Source organism: Suncus etruscus, chromosome 2 (assembly GCF_024139225.1).
Source record: "Suncus etruscus isolate mSunEtr1 chromosome 2, mSunEtr1.pri.cur, whole genome shotgun sequence".
In the NCBI taxonomy this organism is placed as follows: Eukaryota; Metazoa; Chordata; class Mammalia; order Eulipotyphla; family Soricidae; genus Suncus; species Suncus etruscus.
In genome coordinates, this window is record NC_064849.1 from 107,970,240 (window position 1) to 107,988,863 (window position 18,624).

At 34.9% G+C, this 18,624-nt stretch overlaps 1 non-coding gene across 1 annotated transcript; it reads right to left on the bottom strand.

Annotated features, from left to right (window-relative positions):
* Window positions 1–10,861: 10,861 nt before the first annotated feature.
* On the bottom strand, window positions 10,862–10,994 carry LOC126002543 (small nucleolar RNA SNORA51). The gene has a single exon (XR_007493232.1). It is a non-coding gene; the product is annotated as a small nucleolar RNA SNORA51 (small nucleolar RNA).
* Window positions 10,995–18,624: the final 7,630 nt, after the last annotated feature.

An 18,624-nucleotide genomic window follows, 5' to 3' on the forward strand; every position in this document is an offset into this window, starting at 1 on the left:
ATATTGCACAAAAAATGTTTATTTTATATAAATTACTTCTATATACCATATTTGCCAGTGTATAAGACAACCCTTCAACCCATAAAAAACTTCCTAAAAGTCGGGAGTCATATTATACGCTGGTATATGGCATGCTGAAACTTGTTCCAGCTTCTGGGACGAGTGATATGCACCCCTCTTACTTTTAAGAAGTAACTTACTTTTAAGACTTTTAGGAATTTTTTCATGGGTTGAAGGGTCATCTTATACGCCGGCAAATACGGTGATATATGATTTATTACTGAATATTATCAACCATTTTTCAGGAATGTAACACAATAAAATGTCATTTCCATGTCCTCAAGAGTCAATCACTCAGAACAGACATACATAAGATATATAAGGTTGGGCCCAGAGAGATAGCACAGTGGCATTTGCCTTGCAAGCAGCAGATCCAGAACCAAAGGTGGTTGGTTTGAATCCCGGTGTCCCCCGTGCCTGCCAGGAGCTATTTCTGAGCAGACAGCTAGGAGTGACCCCTGAGCATCACCGGGTGTGGCCCAAAAACCAAAAAAAAAAAAAAAAAAAAAGATATATAAGGTGGACCAAGGGTATAATGAGTTGCACATACGTTGTTTGGAATTTTTGTTCTTTCTTATCCTTCTCCCTTACAGTTTGTTAGGGCTTAACATAAATACAGTGGTTTGGGGTATCTCAAAGCATAATCCTCTCACCTCATTAAAATCTTCAAGTTAATTTATTCCTAGAATTATTGTTGTGGATTCTAGATCTTGTCTCTGATTTGTGTTTAGCAAATGTTCTCTACAATTGTTGACTTGTTAATTTACTTTCTTGATGGTGTCTTCTAATGCAGTCTTTCAATTGGGTGATCATATTTACCTTTTTTGATCACTTGTAGATCTTATATCAAAAATAACTGCTTAAGAAGGGTGATGATTTAGTGTATGTTTTCTTCTAGTAGTTTGTATTTTTCTTTTACTTTTATTATTTATTCAGTCTTACCATGAGATATTATGCAACACATGTTTGTTACAAGTAATCTTACCTGACTGTTCTATTTTCTTTGGTGAATCAGTGCTTTTAACCTTAAATATTAAGTTAAATATTTAAATATTTTGCTAATGCTTTTAATATCTAGATTATATTTTCCTTCTTTATTTCAATTTTAATATTGAATATTACATTTATTTACACTGTGAATTAACTTTACATTCATAGGATAAATAATATAATCACAATATATAGTGCTTTTATAAAGTAATAAATTTCATTTGATAAAATTTTGGTAAGAAGTTTTGCATCTGGCAAAAGCCGGCTCCCTGTGTGTGACACCAGGCAGGGAAAATCCGCGAAAGTACACCGGCCCAGTGGGGCCCAACTGTGAAAAACTGTGAGTGTGACCTGTCTATGTCTGTCTACTGTCCTCTTGCGTGTCCTCCGCTTCGCTACGCGGCCATGCACTCTTTCTAAGGAAAGAACTCCACTGCAACAAGAAGGAAAAATCACACTAAGAACGGCGCTATATCACAGAAGCAAATATTTCTCTCCGGACTGTCTTCTCTGTTGCATGCTCGGGCCTAAGATTTGACGCAGTGTGAGGCTTCATCCATGGAGGACTCCCCTCCCTTAGAGGCAAGTCAGCCCATCCAGAAAGGGAGGAGGAGCCAGAGGAGTGTGCTGCCTGCATCATATAGACAATGAATACCACCACAACACGTAGAAAAACCCACAATACAAGTGTGACAATGGGGAAACAACGCAGGCCAGCATCAGACATAGAGAATGAAGATGACAATTCTGAGGACCAGATAATGACCAACCAACTAATCAACCTCTCAGATAAGGACTTTAGACTAGCAATATGGAAGATGCTCAATGAACTCCAATAAACCATGGATCGAGTTGAACAGAACACTAATAAGAACCAAGAAAATATGAAGACAGAAACCACAAAACTCCAAGCTGAAATAACATGTCAACTAACAGGACTGAAAAAGTCAGTAAACGAAGTGAATGACAAAATGGATAAGCTCTGGGACAGGGTATCAGAAGCTGAGAATAGACTTGGTGCTGTGGAAGATGAGATACATAACAATTCCATACAGCAGGAGAAATTGGACAAAAAACTTAAAGCAAATGAGCAGACAATGGAAAAATTAGTCAAAGAATGGGAACAGATGAAAATAGAAGTCTATGATAAGATCAACAGAAACAACTTAGAAATTATTGGAGTCCCAGAGACCCAGGAAGAAAATTTCCAGGAAGAATCAACGGTCAAGAACATCATTAAAGAGAAACTTCCAGAGCTAAAGAATATATGTGATCAAATCCTGCATGCCCGAAGAGTACCAACCAAAAGAGACCCCAGAAAAACCACCCCAAGACACATCCTAGTCACAATGACAAATCCCACAGATAGAGACAGAATTCTGAAAACAGCAAGATCAAAAGGGGAAATCACGTTCAAGCAAGCTTCCCTGAGATTTACAGCAGACCTGTCACCAGAAACACTCAATGCCAGAAAGCAGTGGTGGGACATTGTGACAAGACTGAATGAAATGAATGCTTCACCCAGAATACTATACCCAGCAAACCTCACTTTCCGGTTTGACGGAAGAATACATGGCTTCACAGACAAAAAACAGCTCAGAAACTTCACAGACACAAAACCAGTCTTAAGAGAAAAACTGAAAGACCTAATCTAAGACAAGACTACCCAAAAGACACACCAAATTTTAAAATAAAGATGGCGTTAAATCCCAGGACAATTCTTTCTCTCAACGTCAATGGACTAAATGCACCAGTTAAGAGACACAGAGTGGCTAAGTGGATCAAAAAACTCAATCCAACCTTCTGCTGCCTACAAGAAACGCACCTGAATAGTCAGAACAAACATAGACTCAAAATAAAAGGCTGGAGAAAAATTATCCAAGCAAACAACACCCATAAAAAAGCTGGAGTGGCCATACTAATATCAGATAATGCAAACTTTATACTCAGGAAGGTTGTAAGGGACAAAGATGGACATTTTATATTAATCAAGGGGTACATAGAGCAGGAGAATTCACTCTCCTAAACATATATGCACCAAATGAGGGGCCAGCAAAATATTTAATACAACTGTTGACAAATCTGAAAAATAATATCAACAACAACACAATAATTGTGGGGGAACTTAACACGGCCTTGTCAACACTGGATAGGTCAACCAGACTGAAACACAACAAGAATATACTAGACCTGAGGAGAGAAATGGAAGAAAGAGGCCTAGTGGATATATATAGGACACTCCATCCCCAGAAACCTGGATACACATTCTTCTCCAATGTACATGGGACATTCTCCAGGATAGACTACATGCTGGCACATAAAACATACCTCCATAAGATCAACAGGATAGAAATTTTGCAGACTACCTTCGCTGACCACAAGGTTCTGAAATTATTGTTGAACTCCAAAGGGATTCAGAAGAAACACTTTAACACCGGGAAGTTAAACAGCCTCATGCTAAATAACCAGTGGTCCGAGATGAAATCAAGAAGGAAATCAAAAGGTTCCTGGAAACAAATGACAATGAAGACACAAACTCTCAGAACTTATGGGACACAGCAAAAGCAGTACTGAGAGGAAAATTTATAGCTTTGCAAGCACACATCAGGAAGGAAGAAGGAGCTTACCTGAGTAGCTTAATGACACAGCTAATAGAACTAGAAAATGCTCAACAAAAGGACCCAAGAATAGGAAGAGAGAAGGAAATAACAAAGCTGAGAGCAGAAATCAACGAAGTGGAAACTCAAAAAACAATCCGAAAGATCAACGAAAGCAGAAGTTGGTTCTTTGAAAAAATAAACAAGATTGATAGACCACTGGCAAACCTAACAAAGAAAGAGAGAGAGAGAAACTTGATAACTCGTGTCAGGAATGAAAAAGGAGAGATCACTACTGATATGACAGAGATTCAAAGGGTAATCAGAAACTACTTTGAAAAACTCTACGCCACTAAAAATGAGAACCTGGAAGAAATGGATAAATTCTTGGACTCTTATAATCTTCCACGGTTGAAGGAAGAGGATGTAGCATATCTAAACACCCCCATCACCATTGATGAAATAAAAACAGTAATCAAATGTCTGCCAAAAAACAAAAGCCCAGGTCCAGATGGATTCACTAATGAATTCTATCAAACTTTCCAAGAGGAACTACTGCTAATCTTGGCAAGACTCTTTCATGAAATTGAACAAGCAGAAACACTTCCAAATAGCTTTTATGAAGCCAACATCACCTTGATACGTAAACCAGACAGAGACGCTACAAAAAAGAAAATTACAGACCAATATCGCTGATGAATGGAGATGCAAAGATCCTCAACAAAATCCTGGCAAATAGGATTCAATGCCTCGTTAAGAAGATCATCCACTACGATCAAGTAGGTTTCATCCCAGGAATGCAAGGCTGGTTTAACATCCGTAAATCTATCAACATAATACACAACATCAATGACAAGAAAAATAAAAACCACATGATCATATCAATAGATGCAGAGAAAGCATTTGATAAGGTCCAACACCCATTCTTGATCAAAACTCTCAGCAAGATGGGAATGGAGGGAACCTTTCTCAATATAGTGAAGGCCATCTACCACAAGCCAGTGGCAAATATTATCCTCAATGGAGAAAAACTAAAAGCCTTCCCTCTAAATTCTGGCACAAGACAAGGCTGTCCTCTCTCACCACTCCTATACAACATAGCACCGGAAGTACTTGCTATAGCGATTAGGCAAGAAAAGGATATCAAGGGAATTCAGACAGGAAAGGAAGAAGTCAAGCTCTCACTGTTTGCAGATGACATGATACTCTACTTAGAAAACCCTAAAGACTCTATCAAAAAGCTTCTAGAAACAATAGACTCATATAGCAAGGTGGCAGGCTACAAAATTAACACACAAAAATCAATGGCCTTTCTATACACCAATAGTAATAAGGATGAAATGGACATTAAGAAAACAACCCCATTCACAATAGTGCCACACAAACTCAAATATCTTGGAATTAACTTGACTAAATATGTGAAGGACCTATACAAAGAAAACTATAAAAATCTGCTCCAAGAAATAAGAGAGGACACACGGAAATGGAAACGCATACCCTGCTCATGGATTGGCAGGATTAACATCATCAAAATGGCAATACTCCCCAAGGCATTATACAGATTTAATGCCATCCCTCTAAAGATACCCATGACATTCTTCAAAGAAGTTGATCAGACACTTTTGAAATTCATTTGGAACAATAAACACCCTCGAATAGCTAAAGCAATCATTGGGAAAAAGAATATGGGAAGAATTACTCTCCCCAACTTTAAACTGTACTACAAAGCAACAGTTATCAAAACAGCATGGTATTGGAATAAGGATAGGTCCTCAGATCAGTGGAATAGGCTTGAATACTCAGAAAATGTTCCCCAGACATACAACCACCTAATTTTTGATAAAGGAGCAGGAAATCCTAAATGGAGCAGGGAAAGCCTCTTCAACAAGTGGTGTTGGCACAATTGAATAGCCACTTGCAAAAAAATTGAACTTAGACCCCCAGCTAACATCATGTACGAAGGTAAAATCCAAATGGATTAAAGACCTCGATATCAGCCCCCAAACCATAAGATATATAGAACAGCACATAGGCAAAACACTCCAGGACATTACAGGCATCTTCAAGGAGAAAACTGCACTCTCCAAGCAAGTGAAAGCAGAGATTAATAGATGGGAATATATTAAGCTGAGAAGCTTCTGCACCTCAAAGGAAATAGTGCCCAGGATACAAGAGCCACCCACTGAGTGGGAGAAACTATTCACCCAATACCCATCAGATAAGGGGCTAATCTCCAAAATATACAAGGCACTGACAGAACTTTACAAGAAAAAAAACATCTAACCCCATCAAAAAATGGGGAGAAGAAATGAACAGACACTTTGACAAAGAAGAAATACACATGGCCAAAAGACACATGAAAAAATGTTCCACATCACTAATCATCAGGGAGATGCAAATCAAAACAAGGATGAGATACCACCTCACACCCCAGAGAATGGCACACATCACAAAGAATGAGAATAAACAGTGTTGGCGGGGATGTGGAGAGAAAGGAACTCTTATCCACTGCTGGTGGGAATGCCGTCTAGTTCAACCTTTATGGAAAGCAATATGGAGATTCCTCCAAAAACTGGAAATCGAGCTCCCATACGATCCAGCTATACCACTCCTAGGAATATACCCTAGGAACACAAAAATACAATACAAAAACCCCTTCCTTACACCTATATTCATTGCAGCACTATTTACCATAGCAAGACTCTGGAAACAACCAAGATTCCCTTCAACAGACGAATGGCTACAGAAACTGTGGTACATATACACAATGGAATATTATGCAGCTGTCAGGAATGATGAAGTCATGAAATTTTCCTATACATGGATGTACACGGAATCTATTATGCTGAGTGAAATAAGTCAGAGAGAGAGAGAAAAACGCAGAATGGTCTCACTCATCTATGGGTTTTAAGAAAAATGAAAGACACCCTTGTAATAATAATTTTCAGACACAAAAGAGAAAAGAGCTGGAAGTTCCAGCTCACCTCAGGAAGCTCACCACATAGATTGATGAGTTTAGTTAGGGAAATAACTACATTTTGGACTGTCCTAATAATGAGAATGTATGAGGAAAATGGAGAGCCTGTCTAGAGTACAGGCGGGGGTCGGGTGATGCGAAGGGAGACTTGGGACATTGGTGATGGGAATGTTGCACTGGTGATGGGTGGTGTTCTTTACATGACTGAAACCCAAACACAAGCATGTATGTAATTAAGGTGTTTAAATAAATTTAAAAAAATAAAAAAATACAAAAAAATATATATATATAAATTGAGGGGCCGGGCGGTAAAAAAAAAAAGAAGTTTTGCATCTATGTTTGTAAGGAATATTTACCTCTGTTTTTTGGGCTGTTTTTGTTTCAAATAAAATTAACATTGTAGAACTAATTGGATAATGTTTCTTGTTTCTTCCTATATTATATTTTAGAAGAGCTCATGAAAATAATATGCTATGTTAGTTCCCTATTAAATATTTATATAATTCATAAATGGAGTTTAATGCTTCAAACTCCTCTTTGTGCAAAGTATTGATTTTTATAATTATTATATTGTTGATAATTCAATCTCTTATTTTGCTTTTTATATTTTCTATCACTTTCTAGCCTTTTGCTCATTTGTCTAACTTATATAAATTAATGACAAGCATGTCATATGTATCAACCAGTATCAGTTATCAGTATGGTACCTACCAGTATTAGTTAGGCATGACTCAATAAGAAAATAATATTATAAATAAAAAATTTAGAATATTCATTTGGTTTTTATTCAAAAGTACACATCTTAGCCACCAGAGTTATGAGCTAAGGTGTTTCCTTTGCATGTGGTTTTATCTCCATCACCAATTGGTTCCCCAAGAACTCCTGGGATTGACCCCTGTTCTCAGGGCATGAAATACCACCCTATACCATTTGGTTTAGCCCCAAACTTCCCTTTCCAAAAAAAAAGAAAGAAAATAAAAAAAATAATAAGAAACAATATGTGAAAGAATTACCTCCAATCTAGATATTTATGACAACATTGCCAGTACTGTCCATGGTGCATGTCACATTTCTCACTGAATGGAAGACAGAAACATAGACCTAGTAAGGTAATGAGACCATTTTTTAGAGAAACTAGTATTTTGACTCAAATTCACTTCCTGAGTATAAACTTTGTGTGTAGGACTTAGTTCTAAGGAGCATTACTGGTTCAATAAATCTTAATAAATCTTTATTTATAATCTTTATTACTAAGTATTGTATCTCTAATTAAAATTTCTTAAGTATTTTTATTATATATTTATTCCATGAGCAAAACAATGGTCTATGTCCACACTAGCACATTAATAGAGTTAGGAAAATCAGAAGTTGAACTTATATAAGGTTTTTAAATTGTAGTTTTATGATATGAATTCATCAAATATCTTATCTGTTTCAAAACTTAAAAATCAAAGTTATCTGTTTCAGAACTTGGTACAAAATCAATATACTTCTTGTTGTTGGAGTTTGTTTTGTTTGTTTGCTTTTTGGGGGTCACACCTGGTGACACTCAGGGGTTACTACTCCTGGCTCTGAGCTCAGAAGTTGTTCCTGGCAGGCTCAGGGGACCATATGGGGTGCCAGGATTCAAACTGGGACATTCATGTGTTGGCCACGTGCAAGGCAAATGCCTTACCACAGTGCTATTGCTCTGGCCACAAATCAATATGCTTCTTAATTTAAATTTTGGACTAGGTGTGACCTAAATTCCTGTTCACAACCTATGGTCCATGATCCAAAATCAATTTCCGGAAATTTCCTGGTAGCCCATTGAAAGTTCCTGTCCAATCATGTAGCAGATATGATTTAGGTGCTATATTGTAAAGATCGTGGGACACTGCATAGGACAATAAAATAAAGCACTAAGTAAAATTTCTAATTTTATGACTTTAATATAAAAAATAAAATATTTTATATTGATTTTGCTTATTTAGCTGTCAGCGAGTCCTAAAGAAAAGTGTCCAAATTACACTGGTCTGCATGAGTAGATAATTGAAAAATGCTGATCTTAATTCCTTCTACCAGTTACAAAATTTTTGTGTTCATGACAGCAGGATGCTTTCCTCACATGCCTATTTTCAGTTATTGTTATGGGTAAGCAATTGTTCTATATAATTATTTTAACCTGTGCTTCATATTCCATTTTAAATATAATTTTAAAATGCTTTTCTTTATCATAAACAAGATGATATATATAGACAAAAATATGTGATAATTTTGATAGCTAATTCAGAATGTGAATTTTTTGGTTACTTCCCCTTTAAAAATTTTAGATGATCTTTCTTCTCTTTCAAAGTACATTTACCTTAATTAAAATGTTCTGCCTTTGGCACTTGGGCATTTCACATTTTTAATATAAAATATATATTACATTTATTATTACTTTCTACTTAAAAAACTAAAACTGTCACTGGAGGCAAGTAGCATTATGAAAAACAACCATGGATGAAACTATATGATTAGTCCATCAAGAATAAGACATTATCACACTCAAAGACATTGTTCTTTATGAATATTTATAAAAAGAAATACCTCAGTTAGGTTGGGGACTATTATGAATTTTGGCTAAATGTATATTAAGCATAAATTCTCAGTGTGTGAGGGTTATTTTTGTAGACAGATTAAGAAACATTTGAAAATACTGGGAAACATAAATGTGAAATTATATAAATAATGATATCTAATGAAATCAAAAACATTATCAAAAAAGCACTAAGAAAGATAGATTTAAGAGCTGGAGTGATCATAAGGAGGGTAGGTAGCTTGCCTTGCATGTAACCAACATGAGTTTGATCCTCTGGACTCCATATTGTTCCTTGAGCTCAGGGGTGATTCCTGAGTGCAGAGTCAGTAGTAAGCCTGAACATAGCGCATAAAACAACAAAACAACAACAAATGGATAGAGAGAGAAGGAGGAAAGAGAGGCAATGAGAGAGAAAGAGCTTTTAAATTTAATATGAAGTATGCATAGTCTTTTTTCTTTTGGATTTTGGGTCACATCCTGCAGCGCTCAGGGGTTACTCCTGGCTCTATGCTCAGAAATTGCTCCTGGCAGGCTCAGGGGACCATAGGGGATGCTGGGATGTGAAACACCGTTCTTTTGCATGCAAGGCAAATGCCCTACCTCCATGCTATACTTCGGCCCATGCATAGTCTTTAAGAATAAAATTATTTTCTTACAATAAAATAATATTTTAGGAAAAATTTTTTGAGAGTTATGTAAGTATGAATGAAACAAAAGTATTTTCTGTATTTGGAAAAACTAGGTTTTATGTGTCTATAATTTAGAAAGACTGGTTAGAAATTGATTTCTATTTAATTATAAATTTGAATTTCTACATTTCTTAGCCAATTATTAAGCTTCAACTTTCTTGGTTTTGTTTTCTGGCCATGTTTACTGGTGCTCAGAATCACTCTTGGTAGGGCTTTAGTAGACAATATGGGGTGATGGAGTAAATAAATACCTATATCAATTATACAAAATTTAAAAATGTTACTAAGCCAAAATGATGGTGGTAATTTACATACATTAAAACTAGAATGCTTCCTTCAAACTTTACTAGATGAAAAACAAATATAAAAAAAAAAAAACAAGAAAAATAGTCTTGTTTATTCCCTAGCTTAATTTTGTTTATTTTCAAAATGTAACTTTAATTCTTATTCTTTAGGCTCAGGAAGACTAAAAAATTTCTGAGCTATCGGTTATCTGGGGGATTGATTTCACAGTGTGAAAATGAATGTGCTTCTCTTATATTATACCCTTTAAATAAAACCCTGCTTATATGTGCAAAAATGACCACAAATGATACAGAATAACATTATGAATTAGCTTATCAGTATGCAGTAATAACAGAAGCAATTTTGTCCAAATAACACATTCCCACCAAAGCAGGGATATGTAGAACCACTAAAAGCAACTATGAACTGCTTTATATACTATAAATTGGCCATCATTATTTTAATGAAATGGTTATAACTTTACAATTCATTTAATTTTGCATGTAGATACATAAACTCTGTTCTAATTAGGTCATTCACTAATTTTTTAAAGATTATTTATTGGAAACAAAGATAAGCAAATTTGAAAGAGTACATATTTAACAGGTCTGAAAGTGGCAGTTATTTTTTCAGTGTTCGTGTGTATTATGCCAAAATTTCCCCATCAATCAACAACACTTACGTTCATATTTTTCTTTTTTTTTGTCTCCCAATTCACAATACAGACCAGGCAAAGGGCCTGTGTTGAGGTGTATATGGGGTACATTTACTATACTTCCTCTTTCTATACAGTCAGTATAAAGAACACAGCCTGTGGTAAGAATTGGGAGGCCTTATCTTTTTTTTCATATATATATATATATATATATATATTATATATATATATATTCCTTCATCAGTGAAACATTCCTATGACCAATATCCCAAGTGTCCCTCCTCTCCACCCCACACCAGCCTGTACTCTAGACAGGCTTTCTACTTCCCTCATTCAGTCACATTTCGTTATGATAGTTCTCAGTGTAATTATTTCTGTGACTACACTAAACGATCCCTGTGGTGAGCTTCATGTTGGGAGCTGGACCCTCCAGTCTTCCTCTATTTTGTCTCTGAGAATCATTACATGAATTAAATGAAATGCTTTTCATTTTTCTCAAAACCCGTAGATGAGGGAGACCATTCTGTGTTTATCTCTCTCCCTCTGACTTATTTCACTCAGTATAATAGATTCCATATACATCTATGTGTAGGAAAATTTCATGACTTCATCTTTTCTTATGGCTGCATAATATTTCATTGTGTATATGTACCATAGTTTCTTTAACCATTCATGTATTGAGGGGCATCTAGGCTTTTTCTAGAGTTTGGCTATTTTAAATAACGTTGCTATGAATATAGGTGTGAGAAATGGATTCTTGTATTTTTGTGTTCCTAGGATATATCCCTAGGAGTGGTATAGCTGGATTATATGGGAGCTCAACTTCCAGCTTTTGGAGAAATCTCCATATCGCTTTCCACAAAGGTTGGACCAGATGGCATTCCCACCAGCAGTGAATAAGAGTTTCTTTCTCTCCATATCCCCACCAGCACTGATTGTTCACATTCTTCCTGATGTGTGCCAATCTCTGTGGCATGAGATGGTACCTCATAGTTGTTTTGATTTGTTTCTCCTTGATGATTAGTGATGTGGAGCATTTATTCTTGTGCCTTTTAGACATGATCATATCAACAGACCCAGAGAAAGCATTCGATAAGGTTCAACACCCATTCTTGATAAAAAAAAAAAACTGTCAGCAAGATGGGAATGAAAGGAACCTTTCTCAATCTAGTCAAGGCCATCTATCACAAGCCAATGGCAAACAATATCTTCAATGGAGAGAAACTGAAAGCCTTCCCTCTAAACTCTGGTACAAGACAAGGTTGCCCCCTCTCACCACTCCTATTTAACATAGTACTGGAAGTACTTGTTATAGCGATTAGGCAAGAAAAAGATATCAAGGGAATCCAGATAGGAAAGAAAGAAGAAAATATCTCACTGTTCACAGATGACATATTATATTAGAAAACCCTAAAATTCTATCAAAAACTTTTAGAAACAATAGCATACTATAGCTATATAGTATATATATATATATATATAGTATATATAGCAGGTTATAAAATTAACACAAAGAAATCAATGGCCTTTTTATACACCAATATGATAGGGAAGAAATGGATATTAAGAAAGCAACCCCATTCACATTAGTCTCACATAAACTCAAATACCTTGGAGTCTACTTGACTAAGAAATAAGAGAAGACACACGGAAATGGAAATCCATACCCTGCTCTTGGATTGTCAGGATTAATATCATTAAAATGACAGTACTCCTCAAAGCTTTGTACAGATTTAATGCGATCCCTCTAAGGATACCCATGACATTTTTCAAAGAAGTGGATCAAACACTTCTGAAATTCATTTGGAACAATAAAGAACCACGAATAGCTAAAGCAATACTTGGCAAAAGGAATATGGGAGGTATTACTTACCCTAACTTTAAACTGTATTACAAAGCAATAGTTATTAAAAGAGCATGGTATTGGAATAAAGACAGACCCTCAGATCAGTGGAACAGGCTTGAGTACTCAGAGAATGTTCCCCAGATATACCGTCACCTAATTTTTGATAAAGGGAGGCCTCTTCAATAAGTGGTGTTGGCACAACTGGTTAGCCACTTGTAAAAAAACGAATTTAGACCTCCAGTTAACATCATGTACAAAGGTAAAATTGAAATGTATTAAAGACCTAGATATCTTACCTGAAACCATAAAGTATATAGAACAACATGTAGGTCAAACACTCCATAACATTGAATCTAAAGGTATCTTTAAAGAGGAAACCGTACTCTCCAAACAAGTGAAAGCAGAGATAAATAAATGGGACTATATTAAGCTGAGAAGCTTCTTCACCTCAAAGGAAATAGTGCCCAGAATACAAGAGTGGGAGAAACTATTCACCCAGTACCCATCAGATAAGGGGCGAATATCCAAAATATACAAGGCACTGACAGAACTTTACAAGATAAAAACATCTAACCCCATCAAAAAATGGGGAGAAGAAATGAACAGTCACTTTTACAAAAAAGAAATATGTTCAGATTTTTAGAACACTAAATGCCATCAGGTTTTCTCACACTGGTTTTAGTTAGAAAATGTCAAGTATGTGTATACTTGAATAAATATACAAGTACATGAATGCATTTATACATTCACATATTTATTTATATATTGATATTTGTATGCAGAGTCATGTGTATGTACACGTATACATTCAAATATATGAAGGACCCGTCCCAGGCCCTGCATAATTTTTTTCTAAATTTTTATTGTGACCAAAGTGCATTACAAATCTTTCACTGCATCATTTATGGTAATAGTGACAATGAATGAGGGGCATTCCCACCACCAGTGTGTCCTTCCCCCGCCCCTGTTCCCAGTATGCATCCCATATCTCTCTCCTCTACCCCCCAGAATGTTAGTGCAACTAGTCTCTACTTTACAGCTTGTTGTAGATTGAGCATCCATTCCACTGTCATTGGAGATAAAAAGGATAAGAAAAAAGGGAGAAAAAAAATGGTAACAACTACCAAAAAAAGAAAGAGAGGGAAACAATGGGAAAAAAAATGCACCCGGCAAATAAAAATAAACATAAATCACCAAATAATAACCACAAGAGTGAAAAAGAAAGAGAAAAGTGGAAGAAAAAGAAAGAAGGAAAATAAAGTCAAAAACTAACAAATCAAAAGAAAACAAGAAAAAGTGGGGGTGCTGAAGTGACAGGGTTTGGCTTTCCCATCCCCCCCCTTTTTTTTGCATAGGCACAGTAAGCATTGAGGAAGAAAGGGAATTCCTGTGGCCTAATAAATTAAACATAAATCTTTAATTTAAATTCATGATTAAAACATGATTATTCAGAGTTTGAGTTAGATCACATAACTTGCATGCAACAAACACTAATTCTATTCCTAACACCATTAGCTATGTGAACATTGTCTGGTGCACACCAGAGGAACCTAGGCACTGCAGGTTTGGCACTGGATGCCCCTGAGTACTGCCAATGTGTATTTACCAAGATTATTTACCAGCAATACAGGTTCAGAACAGCTTAGTATTCTTGGACCATTTCATTGAACCACTGACCTGTGGCTGAGAATCTTATCTCCGAACTTCCCGAGCAAAATTTTCGAGGTAAAAAAAAATCAAAAACAAAACCCAGCAACAGCATAAAAAACAACAATGCATATGTACTTTTTCTAAGTTTAGTTACTTTTCTAATATTGTGGCCTATTCTAGAAAAATCTTCTTTCAGGTCTAGAGTCATTTGAATTTTTGAATTCCATCTTATTTATTAATGGTGCTCATTAGAAATGTGTCAAGGGATAGAGTGAAAAAATGAGAGATGAACAATCTGAATTCATTTCAGTTTACTTGGTACATTCTGGTCAACTTTTTGTGATCCAACCATCACTTTCATTATAATTCCCTCTCAGGAATTGTCCCATAGTTGTTTGCTAAAATCATTCAGCATCGTCTTGGGTTAGGTCTGAATTTTACCATACTTTAATTCTTCAATACCTTTTCAATTCATTTATTTTGCTTTTGTCTGTGTCAATTTCAGGTTATCTCCAGAAATTCTGCTCAGTGAAATATAAACTCTATCACCACGATAATTTCTCCTCTCAACAGACCCACACCTTCCTAAAGACAGTTTGAGACTCGTAACTCTGTGCCAATGCCTAGTCATAAGATGCTAGTGTGAATTCTTAAATTTACTTCTATTTTTAATTTTTATTTAATTTTAATTTTTGGCCACACCCGGAGATTCTCAGGGATTACTCCTGGCTCTGTGCTTGGAAATAGCTCCTGGCAGGCTCAGGGGACCGTATGGGATGCAGGGAATCAAACCCAGGTATTCCGGGTTGGCCATGTTCAAGTCAAATGTCCTATCGCTGTGCTATCTCTCTGGCTCCTGATTTCTTAATTTTAAGTAAATATAAGTAGCTAAAAATCTAAGTCATGAATCTTATTTTTTCAGAGGATAATATTTATAAAGTTAAAATGCTTGGACTGTAAATAAATACAAAATAAGCAGGTTTTTAGTAAATTATATTAAACTGGAAATATGTAAGTGGATATTCTTCAAAATGCAACCAATGTAAAATCTATATTAAGGATCATAATTAAAGTATCAGGGAGAATAAAGTAGTTATTTATGCACTCAATGGAAGGAATAGTGCTGCATTCATAATTATTTAGAGTAAAAATTAAGTTTTAAATTTATGTTTTTTATAATAATCTAAACCATTGGGGTTTGAAATGTATCTCATTGATGGAACATTTGTCCTTCATGTGAGGTCCTGAGTTCAATATCAAGCACTGAAATAAAAAAGAGTGGGAGAAATATATAAATGTTTTGAAAAATGGAAGATTCTGATAAAATTGGAAACAGAATGGGGTTATAAGACATCATGATACAAAGTAAAAATTGAATCTTATATTGGAATCCAGATATAACCCAATACCAGAACTCCTTGTACTGCTATTTATGAGAAGCTCCAGAAAATAAGGCAAATATTTCTTGCTTTTACACTTTATTCGTGAACTCCTAATTAAAATAATAAAGATAGAAAAATATTTGTATTTCACCAATATATTTTCAGTCAAAGTTGTAACTTCAAAGTTTTATGCAAGATATGAGTTTTAAACTGTAGAGAATGCCAAATCTAAGATATAAGACCTTCTAAATTTGTAAATGTTTCCATTATATCTTATGAAAACTGGAATATTTGGATGTTAAGAAGTTTAATAAGAATAACATATTTTAAAGATAGAATTATAAATAAATATACTTCTTGAGTCTAAAACCGATCATCCTTTTGTTAAGCCTTTTATTTCTTAAGAGAATATTTTATTGTTTGAGCTTTATTTCACTCAATTATTATTGATTATTATGTCAACTTTATGCAGAAGCAGAGCATACTATTCTTTGTCAAGAATCAAAATATTACAAAAAGCAAAATGATTTGATTTGTATTGATTTAATTTGAAGAAAAGACTTTTATGGAAGTTTGATTAAAATAACCATTATGTATATAAATAATATATGATTACAAAAATAATAAATTCCCACAATGAATTTCAAAGTATATAAGCTCATACCTAAAGAAAAAGATGCACAAACTTAAGTTTCAAAATAACTTATTAAAATATTATTAGTGTCATTATAGGAAATATAATGTAAAAATTATCAGTTTGCTCAATTACCATTTGATAATACAGATAGGATTTCAGATTCACTATTTATAATATTTCCAGTCATGGAATCAATTTATGTTGTTATGAAGGACTTTGTATTGTATTTTATTGGACTTAGAATATATGTGAACCTGGAAAAACAAAAGCTTAAATGGTTATATTTTAAACTAAACTACACCTTTTCATGCATTAATGACTGTCTTAGAAGTTTTTTTATTTATTTAGAGCTTTGCTACTAAAATTTTATTAGCTAAAATATATGACTTCTCATATAGCAGGAAGTTGAGTTAGATATGCAATAATAAAAAGCCATCGTGTTGCTTTAGTGGGGAAAAAAGATTATTTTTAGTAAAAACACTTCCTGAAGTCCAAACGGAAAGTAATAAAAAGCTTCATCACTTTTAATTGTCAGTTTTTCTCTTCAGTAACTATAATTATCTTCAGTGACTATGAGAGTGCGATTTAGTAGGCTTTAAAAAATGAAGGACATGTTCATGACTTTGCTTTCAATACTATGTGTAACATTCTATAATCTATCAGACACTAACCCTTAAGACAAATGGTTACTGACTTTGGAAACTGAATCACTAGACACCTCTGTACCTTAAGTATATGAATGTTTGTACAACAAAGTATAGACTATAAGATTATGCAAATCATTTCATTGATTGAAACCGGCAGAGGATATTTGGACAAGATTGACAATTAGATGAATCTTAAATAAGAGGTGAAGAAGAGCAAGAAGGAAAATGGAACTTCATAGGGAAAGAGAAAAGTAAGACTGGCAAGAATTTTCCTTTTAAAAGTAATTTCTGCAGTGATTTTCTCCAGTCTAATGCTTTTAATTACTTTTAATATAATAATGAATACTCATAAATTTATACCTATAAATTAAATTCTCCCAACTCAAAAATAACATAAAATCTGTTGGAAAAATATAGATATTTAGTAGGCACCTTAGACTCAGAAAAATCCACAAATAAATTCCTAACCTCTTTACCAAATATTATTGCTAAAATATTTATCCTTAAAGGTAATGAAAGTCTGTATACCCAGAATATCAAGCCAAAAAATCTAGGGGGATTTTTCTTGGATTTATTTCTTACATATAAAACATTAAAAAATCCTGAATATTCAAAACATGTTTGCAAATCAGTGACTTTTCATCACGCTAACTTCATCCAATACATCAGCTGATAAGAGGATATAGATAGACGATCTTAAGCCATCATTATTTATGTCACCTTTTTTTTTATCATGACCTTTTCCCTTTTCTGTGCCTTTTCCTTTTCTGCTCTAATAGCACTTCATTGGATTTATGGCTCACCTACATAATCCAGAGTAATTTCATCTCAACATCTTTAACCTAATCTATAGAGATCATTTTTCAAAATAATGTCACATCTACAAGTTACAGAGGTGATCTGCACATGAATCCATATTGTTTTGAGTTGTGTCAATAAAGTCACTACAGTTATATTCCTAACACGAGCTGTAGAATATAGTGTCATGGTAAATGCTCAATAAATATTTGTTGATAGTGATAGCTTCCTCAAGAATACAAGCTAGAATCAGCAAAAAAAAATAATTAAAATTTTTGATAATACTTTAGATGTGAAAACCGGTGCTTCTTTCACAACTACCTGGTTCTATTGGTTCTAGGATACTTGTCTAGTATGTTATTGGGCTGGGTTAGATCCCTGGCATTGCATGGTTCTCTGAGCATTGTCTGGAGTAAGACCTGAATATTGTTGGATATGTTTCTTCCCCCCAAAATACAAACAAAACAAATAAGAACATCCATGGATAATATATGGATGGATGAGCATTATCTCATTATAGTTGAAATTTATTTATAGACACTATAATTGGAAAACTTTTTTCTATCTAAAAATTCTCTCTGTCTCTCTGTCTCTGTGTCTCTCTGTCTCTCTGTCTTTCTGTGTCTCTGTCTCTGTCTCTCTCTGTCTATGTCTCTCTCTGTCTCTCTCTCTGTCTCTCTCTGTCTCTCTCTCTCTGTCTCTCTCTCTGTCTCTCTCTCTCTGTCTCTCTCTCTCTCTCTCTCTCTCTCTCTCTCTCTCTCTCTCTCTCTCTCTCTCTCGTTTTTGGGTCACACGTGGTAGTGCTCAAGGGTTGCTCCCAGCTCTGGGCTCAGGAGTCACTCCTGACA